Source organism: Choloepus didactylus, chromosome 27 (genome assembly GCF_015220235.1).
Source record: "Choloepus didactylus isolate mChoDid1 chromosome 27, mChoDid1.pri, whole genome shotgun sequence".
Lineage (NCBI taxonomy): Eukaryota > Metazoa > Chordata > Mammalia > Pilosa > Megalonychidae > Choloepus > Choloepus didactylus.
The window spans coordinates 16245056-16256549 of NC_051333.1; the positions used below are offsets into that span (position 1 = coordinate 16245056).

Here is an 11494-nt window from a genome sequence, read left to right on the forward strand (position 1 = left end):
GGGTCTGAAAGAAAACGTCTGCTTCCCCAGAAGAACTTCCATGAGGGTGGGGTCCTTGCCTGCTTGGCTCTAGTTGGTGCTAGGCCTCGCGTGCTGAGCAAGCGAAGGACCTACAGGCTTGGGTTCTGGAGGTCGGCCCACTTATGTGTGAATTCTCACTCTAGCCCTTGTAGATCTGTGGGCAAAGAAGTTAGCCACTCTGGGCCTCAATTTCCTCCTCTGTAAAATGGAAATAATTTTATTTCATAAGGTCATTGTATGGCTTAAACAAGAGACCGTGCATGTAAATGGTTTGCACATAACCTGGCACAAGGTAAATAAATGCTCAATAAGTTAGTTTTTATTATTCACAGACACAATCTCATATCCTTCATGAAATTGCAAGTAGGATCCCCATTTTATGTATTAGGCAATTGAGACATAAGGTGTTTGCCCAAGGACAGTAGGCTAGCAGGTCATGGAGCCGCACAGGAGACCTTTCAGACCCAATGGAGAAGTTCTTTACCCTGCTGCAATTGGAAGGTGGGTGGGTGGGCACAGGGAGACCATGCAGGCCTCCGGACTCCCACACAGTCACCCTGTTTTAGCAGCTTTTCTAGACACCCAAAGGATAGAGGCTTAATGGGCTACATTCACTTTTCTCTCATATGAAACCCCCTGGGGTCGGGAAGTGAGTGGGGGTGCCCCGTAAGATCATCCAGAGACCCAGCCTCCTTCCGTCTTATTGCTCTGCAGCCCTCCAAGGTGTGGCCCTCAGGCATTTGAGAGGATGGCTCCACCTCAGGTTCTCAAGAAAGGGGAGAACAAGGGGAGGGCACACATCTTTTTTTTGCTTGTTTTTAGCAATAAACATTTTAATTTTTTGTTTTGTTTTTATGATGACAAATAATTTTCAAGTTTATTTCCTTTAAATACAAAGCTAAACCACAAACAGGTACAACCAAGACATTTCATCTCCTGCCAGAGCCGCCTCCGGTTTGCTGACCACGGACTGTGCAAGTGTGGGGTTGAGGGGTGTTCTAGTTTGCTAATGCTGCCAGAATGCAAAACACCAGAAATGGATTGGCTTTTATAAAGGGGGTTTATTTGGTTACAAAGTTACAGTCTTAAGGCCATAAAGTGTCTAAGGTAAGTCATCAACAATCGGGTACCTTCACTGGAGGGTGGCCAATGGTGTCTGGAAAACCTCTGTTAGCTGGGAAGGCAGGTGGCTGGCGTCTGCTCTAAAGATCTGGTTTTGAAATGGCTTTCTCCCAGGATGTTCCTCTCTAGGCTACACTTCTTCAAAAATGTCACTCTTAGTTACTCTTGAGGTTTTTGTCCTCTCTTGGCTTCTTCGGAGCAAGAGTCTGCTTTCAACTGCTGTCTTCAAACTGTTTTTCATCTGCAGCTCCTCTCTCAGCTCCTGTGCATTCTTCAAAGTGTCCCTCTTGGCTGTAGCAAGCTCGCTCCTTCTGTCTGAGCTTATCTAGTGCTCCAGTAAACTAATCAAGGCCCATGCTGAATGGGTGGGGCCACACCTCCATGGAAACTATCCAATGAGAGTTAACCCACAGTTGGGTGGGGTGCATTTCCATGGAAACAACCTAATCCAAACATTCCAACTTAATCCCCACTAATATGTCTGCTCCCACAAGACTGCATAAAAGAACATTGCTTTTTCTGGGGTATATAATATATACAAACTGGTACAAGGGGGAAGATTTTCTTAGGTAGCACTGTGATGAAGCCTCGGGTGGGGGAATCAAGGATGAGGACAGCCTTTCATACCTGTCTCGGTTCACATTTACCTGGGACTGGGGGCGGGAGATCCAGAGCCCACCCCTCCCCGGACTGAAGGTGAACAGGGAGTGAGAATCAGCTCTCCTTGGGAAGGGAGGAGGAAGCCATCACTCCTTCTGCCATCCCAGTCGAGGTGGAAACTTTTCAGCCTTATCCTTGACCCCTGGACCCCGGGCCCTGCCCACAACCCTGTGAACCTGGGTGCCTTTCTGAGGGTGGCTGTGCCGGCTGGGGGCGGGTCCTGCATTTCAGTGCCTGTGGGCTGAGGCTTCCGTTCCGGGAAGGACCCCAGGGAGTCTGACAAACAGAAGGCCTTGACAGCAGGTCTCCAGCTTTCCTCCCAGCAGAATCAGGGCGGCAGGGGGTTGGAGTGGGAGTTATCAGGTAAGTAATTTCTGGTCCCTCTACAAAAGTTTGTTTTTGATTAGAATAGAGGACCATCTCAAATATTTTCTACAAAGAAAATAGGGGGCAAAAAAGCACAGCAACTTCACTTGTGTTAAGACTTCTGTACCTGCAAGTTGTTTACTGTGTTTTATTTTTTTTTATTTATTTTTATTTTTTAAAATACATCCAGCGTCCACATTTCTGTAAAGAATTAACCAGGTTTCCCGGTGGGGGTGGGTAAGCCATGCTTTTCCCTGCCCGCAGCTAGTTGGATTCCCCGCCCTGATGCTCTGGGGTGCCGGGAAAAGCGGCACAAGTGTACTCACTTGCGGACAAGTCGTGGGCCACAGGGTCAATAAGCTTTCGAAAAAGCAGAGGGGAAGACTAGCTTACTGCGAAGCCTTATTAAAAAATACTCTTACTTTTAATCGTGTGCCTGTCGAGACGTGAGGAGAACAAGAGCTTGGAGACGTCCCGACCAGGCCGTGGGCCGCGTCCTCCTCACACCCGCCCATCCTCGGGCGTCGGGTGTGTGCAGGGAAGTCCTGTTCCTCGGCTCGAGGCAGGAGAGTCACCCAGCTTCCCAGTCCAAGTCTCAATCTTTCCTCTAAAACCCATGCCAAGTCTTTGACTGCATGCACGGAAGCACAAATTTTTGACTTGTATGCACAAAAGGTACACAAACAACCAGAACATAAAAATTTTGGCAGTATAAGGCCATCTGTTCAAGCCCACCTTGGAAATTTGTAACAGACATTTCAATACTACAGTGAAAAGGCATCTTAATATACTGTTTTAAAAACATCTGAAGTCATCCACTAAGATTTTTAAAAATGTGTTAAAAAGAAAAACAAAATTCGCTTTGAGGGCCCTTCGGTGAGGTGCAGAGAGCCGGGTTGGTTAACGCTTCAGCCCCAGGTAAGTGTCCATGGACGCCTCGCTGTGGTCCCTGTGGTCACCCAGGAGCTCCTCCCGGCCCCGATGTCGCAGGAGGTGAGGAGGATGAGGTGCGGCGAGGCTTGCCCTATGCCGCCCACTTGGATCTGGCAGTTCCCTCATTTGCTGAGGTTGATCAGTCTTCCCAGGAGATTTTCTCTAGTTGCACCCATGCAGGAGGTTTTGCTCGGATGCTGAAAACACACGTGGCAGCCTGTGCCCGCAGAGCCTCCCGCTTGTTGGTGTCGGTGATCTCACTGGGGTCTCCCTGGCATCCACCACCGACTCGCCCCGGGCAATCACTCCCCTGCCTTTGCAACTGATGAGGTCAATCTTCGTTCCTTCCTCCTTCCCACTTCTGTCTCTTCTTTTCCTTTCTTCAGACTTTGGCTCATCTCTGCCCTTCCTGGAGCTCCTTTGGACAGGGTAGAAATCCATGAGTTTGAGCTTCTGTTGTGTTTTTCCTTGAGCTTTTCCCTGAGGGGCCTGTTGGCCCTTTGATGGGCTTTTTCAATTTGGTGGGTGACCACTGCAATGCGAGAATCACAGGATGAAGTGGGACTTTGGGGAAGTTCTGCTGCTTCAGATTTTTGGTTTGGAAAAGGTGCTAGGGGGCCTCTCCCGGCGTCTTTGATCTGTTCCTCAGCCTTCCTAGTGTTTCTTTTCTCTTAGTTCCTGTAGATCCTGGCTATTGGTTTCCTCTGGCATTTGACTTTATTATGGCAACTGTTCTGGTTTGCAATAGCTGCCAGAATGCAAAATACCAGAAATGGGTTGGCTTTTATAAAGGGGGTTTATTAGTTCACAAATTTACAGTTCAAAGGCCATGAAAATGTCCAAATTAAGGCATCAAGAGGTAGATAGGTAGATACCTTCTCTGAGGAGAAGACTGTCAGCATCCGAACACCTGTCAGCTGGGAAGGCAGGTGGCTGGCGTCTGCTGGTCCTTTGCTCCCAGGTTGTGCTGCCTTCAGCTTCTGATTCCAGTGGCTTTCTCCTTAAGCATCTGTGGGTTCTCACTTAGCTTCTCTGGGGCACGTCTGGGCTTCATCTCTTGAGCTTCCCTTGGCTCTCTCCAGGTTCCGGCTATTCCTGTGAGTCCTTGCTTAGCATCTCCTGGAGTATTTCTGATTGCATCTCCCAGTGTGTGGGTCTGCGTCTGCTCTCAAGGATTCCAGTGAACTAGTTAAGACCCACCTTACCAGGGTTACACCTCTATGGAAATAATCTAATCAAAAGATCTCACCCACAACAGGTCAGCCCCCTGGCAAGACTGCATTAAATAACATGGCTTTCCTTGATTCTTGAAGACAACTGTGTAACTATCTAGCTTACATGGTGTGACTGTGTGATTGTGAAAACCTTTTGGCTCACACTCCCTTTATCCCATGTATGGACAGATGAGTAGATAAATGAGGACACAGATTAAACGAAAAATAGGGTGCGATGGGGGAGATGGAATGTTTTAGGTGTTCTTTTTTTTTTACCTTTTTTTTGTTTTTGGAGTAAGGAAAATGTTCAAAAATTGATTCTGGTGATAAATGCACAACTATATGATGGTACTGTGAATAACTGTTCACTGTAGATGATTGTAGGATATGCAAATATATCTCAATAAAACTGTATTTAAAAAAGAAAACATAGCTTTTTATGGGGTACATAACAGATTCAAACCAGCACAGTGACTGAGTTCTCATCCTGTAGCGGGGAATGCGTTCCAGAGCCTTTGTTTGGGCCCATGTAGTTATTTGATTGCCCAGTAAATACATTCTCCTGCAGCCTGGCCAGGCCCGTGACAGCACCGCGCACACCCTTGCTGCCACCTTGGCCCGGCCACTGCCACTGTCGCTGCCACCAGCACCAAAGTGGCACCCCTTCCCCCGGCCTGCGAGGCAGGGCCTGGTACCCGCACCACGGCAGGCAGGGAGCCCACCTCTTCCTTTAAGGACCCAACCTGGGAGCAGCACATATCCCTTCCACTCACCTTCTGTTGGCCAGGATGTAGACAGATGGGCACATCTGGCTGCAAGGGAGACTGGGGTACAGAGTTCCTTGTGGGGCAGCCATGTGCCCAGCTAAAAGGTAGGGACTTCTATTACTGAAAGGAAGGAGGGGGAAATGGAGGTGGGCAACTGTCTCTGTCACAATTCCCTAATGGTGGCAGTGAGTGTCCCTTACTCCCCTGCTCTGCTTGGCCCAGGAAGTTTACAAATGGACGGCAGATTAAAGTGGGTAAGATGGACGCAGAAACACTTGGACAGAAAACATAGGTGTGAGGTCCAAAGAGCAGGCCCATCCCTCTCTGCTCAATGGAAACGAGCTCCCTCTCCCTCCCGTTTGGTCCTCATCCTCTGTGGCGAGCAGGGGCAGGGGCAGTACCGTGGCCCCGTCCTTCCCCCCAAGCCTTGCCTGCCCCTGACCTATCGGCAGGCAAAAGTGGGTGTAGCACGCCCCTCTGTCGGTCTCCCCTTAGCTCCCCTGCTCGTTTCCTGTTTATTTCTGCCTAAAACAACTTAATCCAAAGGGTATAAACAGTGCCTTCTGCCTTGTGGGAAAAAGGGACATAGGTTCCTCACTGGCTTGCGCAATCCTGACGATGCTCACTACTAGGTCAGCTTAGTTTTTCTCTAACATTTCTCCAGCAGACATTTTTCAAGGGGTCACTCCAACCCCAAAGTTTTTTACTTTGTGACTGCAATTTAGCAAGAGATTTCTGGATGCCAACTTTAGTGGACAAGAAAGCCAGGATGGGGTATTGTTAGGAGACTGTTCTCCACGGGGGTCTCGTGCTCCTGTACGTCTGAGGACTGACACAGTTGCTTGGAAAAGCAACTCCCTGCAAGGCCCAGTTTTGTCTTTTTCCTGAAGTTTACATGAACAGCTTGCTCCAGTCCCATAAACATCTCAATTCCTCTTCTGGAATGTTTTCTTTGACCTTTACCCCACCCCAGGAGCAGGACAACCTTCAGAACACAGTATGCAGGGATTTGCTTTCTTCTCTCAAGACCAAAGTGCTGCACTGCCTGGTGACCACAACCAACCTTGCGCTGGCCCTTGATATTCTGGGATACTAAAAATCAGAAAATTTTGACGGCCGATCCTTTGGGAGCTGCCACAGGGCTGATGGTTGCCAGCTAGGGAGCACCAGCCTTGGCCTCCACACCCAGCTGCCTCTTGGGTCTGGGGTTTGACTTCACTTACAGGCTAAGTTAGCCTGTTACTTTTTTTTTTTTCCTAATTTTATTTTGGAATAAATTCAAAGTTATAGCAACAGTTGCAAAAACAATACAAACCCCATACACAAAACTCCAGCATACCCTGACCCCCCTCTCGATACCCGATCCACCAACTTTAACACGCTGTCACACCATTTCTCTCTCCCTCCCTCCCTATCTATCATCCATCATCTATTGCTCTGTCTTCTGAACATATGAGAGTTAGCTGCACACATCCTTGAACAAACACTATAATTCACATACACAATTCCCATGAACAAGAACATTCTTTTATGCAATCCCATTAAGTGCAGCTAAGAAGTTCAAGAAATTCAACATTGATACAAAGCTTACATTCTATATTTCCTTTTTTTTTTCTTATGTCTCAACTGTGTCCCTTTGAGCCTCCTGTCCTCCATCCTCAGATCCCATCCAGGATCATCCTTGGCATTTAATTGTCATTATCTATTTAGACTTTTTTTTTTTTCCACTTGTGGAAACATATATATAGCCTAAATCTTCCCATTCCAACCCCTCCCTAGCATTCCATTAGTGGGATTAATCACATTTAGAATGTTGTAATGCCATCACCTTCCCACCATCCATTACATAGAAATTTCCCTTCACCTCAAACAGAAACCCTACACTCATTTCTTAACTCCCCATTGCCCCTTCCCCACTTCTCATAACCCATACTCTACTTTTCATCTCTATGGTCATATTATCTGATAATTTCTTTGTGTTTACTGTGGGGCTGAAAATTAACCTCTTAAATCCATAACAATCTCGTTTTCTTTGATACCAACTTAACTTCAATAGGACACGTAAACTATGTTCCTATACTCCTCCATTCCCCCACCTTCACAAAGTTCTTGTCAAAAATTACATATTTTACATTGAGTCCAAAACCACTGATTTGTCATTAGAGTTTGTGTATTTTATATCATGTAGGAAGTAAATCGTGGAGTTACAAATCAAAAACTCACTTCTATTTGTATTCCACTGTGGTAAGAGAATGTGCTTTGAATATATTCAATGGTTTTTGTTTTTTTTTGTTTTTTTTTTTAATTTATTGAAGCTTGTTTTATGTCCCAGCATATGGTCGATTCTGGAGAAAGATCCGTGATCACTAGAGAAAAATGTGGGTCCTTGTGATCTGGGATGTAAGGTTCTATATATGTCTGTTAAAATTCTCTCTCTCCTTTCTTTGTTTCTCTGTCGGCAGGTCTTTTACTGGCAAAATCTCTTAGCATTTGTTTGTGAAAAATTTAAGCTCTCCCTCAAATCTGAAGGAGAGTTTTGCTGGATAAAGTAGTCTTGGTTGGAAATTTTTCACTCTCAGAATTTTAAATATGTCATGCCACTGCCTTCTCGCCTCCATGGTGGCTCAGCGGCCACCACTGAGTAGTCACTACTTAGTCTTATGTTGTTTCCTTTGTATGTGGTGAATTGCTTTTCTCTTGCTGCTTTCAGAACTTGCTCCTTCTCTTCAGTATTTGACAGTCTGATCAGAATGTCTTGGAGTGGGTTTATTTGGATTGATTCTATTTGGAGTTTGCTGGGCATTTATGCTTTGTGTATTTATATTGTGTAGAAGGTTTGGGAAGTTTTCCCCAACAATTTCTTTGACTACTCTTTCTAGACCTTTACCCTTCTCTTCCCCTTCTGGGACACCAATGAGTCTTAAATTTGGACATTTATTTTATGTATCGTATCCCTGAGATCCATTTCGATTTTTTTTATTTTTTTCTCCATTCTTTCTTTTGTTCTTTCATTTTCTGTTCTGTGGTCCTCTAGGACACTGAGTCGTTGTTCAACTTCCTTTAATCTTGTATTATGAGTATCCAGAGTCTTTTTAATTTGGCCAACAGTTTCTTCTATTTCCATAAGATCTTCTATTTTTTTATTTACTCTTGCAATTTCTTCATGCTCTTCTAGGGTCTTCTTTATGTCCTTTATATCCTGTGCCATGTTTTTCTTCATGTCCTTTGTATCCTGTGCCATGCTCTCATTCTTTGACTGTAGTCCTTTGATTAATTGCATCCTTTGATTAATTGCGTCTCTTCTGATATTTTGATTTGGGTGTTTGGGATTGGGTTCTCTATATCGTCTGGTTTTATCATATGCTTTAAGAATTTCTGTTGTTTTTGGCCTCTTGGCATTTGCTTTGCTTGATAGGGTTCTTTCAAGTTGTAAAAAACACCAATCTAATTTTTCAGAACTACAACTTGGTGGCGTACACTTTCTCTAACAAACCAGCAGATGGCGTCTGCGAGTCACCTATTCCCCTCAAGTCAGTTCTCCTCAACTTTGTCTTTGTGGTGTGCAGGGAAATGATTCTTGTGGGGTTCAATTGGTGAACTCAATTTGGGTGTGTTTTTGGTGCTGTCCACCCTGAATGTGGGACGTGTGTCTGGGTGGTTAGGAAGGCAGGGCAGTTTTAATATTCAAACCTCCCAGGTGTTCCCAGAGATTCAAGGCTGTTGCAAGAGTCTAAGCCTTCATTTCAGTTTTGCCCCAGATTTTGATGTAACGTCCCTGGGTTTTCCGAGCGGGCCCCTTTCTCAGCTGTGATCTTCCAGGACCTCTGTTGAGGGAAGGCTGTGCTACGTCACAAGTGTGCGCCATCCCTCAAGGGAAGCCCCGGGCCGCTGGGCTGTGCAGGGGCGCCCCCAGCCTGATGCAAAGATGGCTGAATGGGGTGTCTCAAACCTCCCTTTGCACACAGCTCCGTCTTCCCAGCTCCGGGACAACTAGCTGTGTATGCACCCAAGGCCACTGTCCACGGCTGATATTGTGGTGTGCGCGGTGCTGTGGGATACACTCTCCGTCACACTGGGTTTCCTGGCGTGGCTCTGGGCTGTGGGTATGGCCCCGGGCAGCAGTGTCTCCAGCCCGCTGGGGAGCCGGCTGCAAGCAGCGTGGTTTCTTTCTCCTTTTGGCTCTCCCCTCTGCCCCCTCCCCGGCCCTGAGGGAATCAGCAGTGGTCTATCCTCCACACCAGACACCGAGAGGTTGGCACAGTCTGCTCCTGCCGTGCTTCACTGTGCGGTTCTCACTGTTGTAACTGCAGCCGCTCCTGGTTTTTTTTTTTTTTAAAAGAACTAGTTTGTCTCCAAACGCCAACCCCCGGTTTCCTTACACTGCTGCGCAGCCGCGGGGCTTTCAGCCGGCTTACTCACTCGTTTCGGAATGCAGACTCCCAGTTTCACCAAGTGCACGGTCCCTGAGGTTTTAGCAGACCTGTCCAGCTGGTGCATCGCTGAAACTGGTGTTCTGGGTCACTTTCTGGTTTTTATCTAGTATTTTTCACGGAGGTGTTTTTTTGCCCTGTCTCACCTAGCCACCATCTTAGGTTCTCCTCTGTTAGTTTTTGAAAAACGCTGGCAGAAGCCCTGAGACTCCTGGGTTAGACAAAAGGCTTCACCCTCCCAGGGGACAGCATAAGCATCGACCTACATGTTGGTCTTCCGTGACCCGGGTCCCCAGGCTGCTGGGTGGGCACAGACGGTCGCCCGCACACGCAGTGGGCTGTCACCAGAGAGGAACGTGAGCTGGGGGAACCCGCCAGTTTACAGGAAGCAGTGAGGCCCGCTCTTTGTCCTGACGGAGGATTACCTCATCCCTCAAGTTTGCTTGCTACAAACACGACCCTGAGGATTAGCCCAGGGAAGGAGCTGCCAGGGCCCCACATTCTCGACATGCAACACCTGCAGGAGCGTGAGGCCAGCAGAGGACCGTCCCTCCCACCAACCCACCCCTGGGTCCGGCACCACCTCGGCTTGTGGCTGGAGGCGGCTGACCATAATGGACCAGCAACACCATAACCTAAAAAACCTGTCAACAGTGTTGAGGCACCGGATAGACCCCAGAGGGGTCCAAAAGTCCAATGTAGCCAATCTGCCAGGAGTGGGTGGGCCACCCGGCCACCTTCACTGAGACAAACAGGACAAATTCTGGCAGGAGGCGTAAGTTGCGCAGTGATAGATTCTGCAGCAGAAACACAAAGGTACACTGTTTTAGCAACCTATGGGAGCTCAACTGCTCTTGATGGTGTTGAGGATTCCCTCGATCGCCTTTCTACCGACTCACAACAGTTTATTTTCTTTAAAAACCCAAGCATGTAACTTTTCTCCTTCACATGATAAGCTACGAAGGAGAGAGAGCTCTTGATGGAGGTGGTGGAGTGGGGCCTTCTGCCAGGCCAGAGGCACAGGTGGGTGTGGGGCTCCTCAACACCAAGGGAGACCCTGAGGGGCACGACGGGTATGGGTGGCTTCTAGGGTTGCTTGTGGGGTGCGGGCAGATCTAAGGGAGAGCTACCAAGGAGGAGGAAGGGCAAAGGTGGGCAGGAAAGGTGGGCACCAGGCCCCTGAAAGAGCTTCCCTTGCTGAGCACTCACTGTGGGTGATGGGACATCTATGCTCTCAGGTGACCCTCACACCGGCTCCAAGGGCAGACGAGGAAGAGAAGGCTCCCAGCAGTTGAGTTACCTGCCTGCTCTTACTCACCTGGATGGTGGCAGGTGGAGAGTCTCTTCCCAACACCCGAACCACCTTTCCCTGGACCCCGGCTCTCCGGAGCTCTGGGAGCCCCGTGTGGTCCGGGATGGCAAGTAGGTTTCACCGGCTCATCAACTCTGAGCTGACTGTGATGCCCGCTTGGAATGCTGGGCTGCGACTTGGAAAGCTTGGAGGGGAGAACGCCAGAATCCACGAGGAACCATCCCCTGGGAGAGGGAGTGGGGAAGCAGCCCATGAGGTGCTTGCCAATCTTGCTTCTGGACTAGATTTTTGTTCAAGGAGAATCCAAAGCAATGTCTGGAACTGTACAGCTGCCCGAGATCCACGGACTGGCCTGGCACCCACACACCCTCCCACAGGCGAGGGCCCCATCTCCTGAGTCACCAAGGCTGGTGGAGGCTGCAGGCTGCTTGCCTGAGCCCCTGGGTTGCCCAGATGCTGCTCTGTCTCTGGGGCTACTTGGTTTGGAAGAGGGAAGAGAAGAGGCTCCGAGAGTCTAGTGAATAGGAAGGGACACCCTCAGAGAGGCAGCAGCACTGGGGCTGAGCCTAGAGGCCGAGTTCAGCGGGGAGCAGCTCTGTCCCAGTGAAGGCGCTGAGGCCGGACCAGGGCTCTCTCTCCCTCCTCCCCTTCAGGACTGGAGCATGCAGA

The 11494-nt window shown here is 48.4% G+C and overlaps 1 pseudogene; it reads right to left on the minus strand.

Annotated features, from left to right (window-relative positions):
* Positions 1 to 1584: 1584 nt before the first annotated feature.
* LOC119521489 lies at positions 1585 to 5027 on the minus strand (annotated as a pseudogene).
* Between the last annotated feature and the right edge of the window lie 6467 nt (positions 5028 to 11494).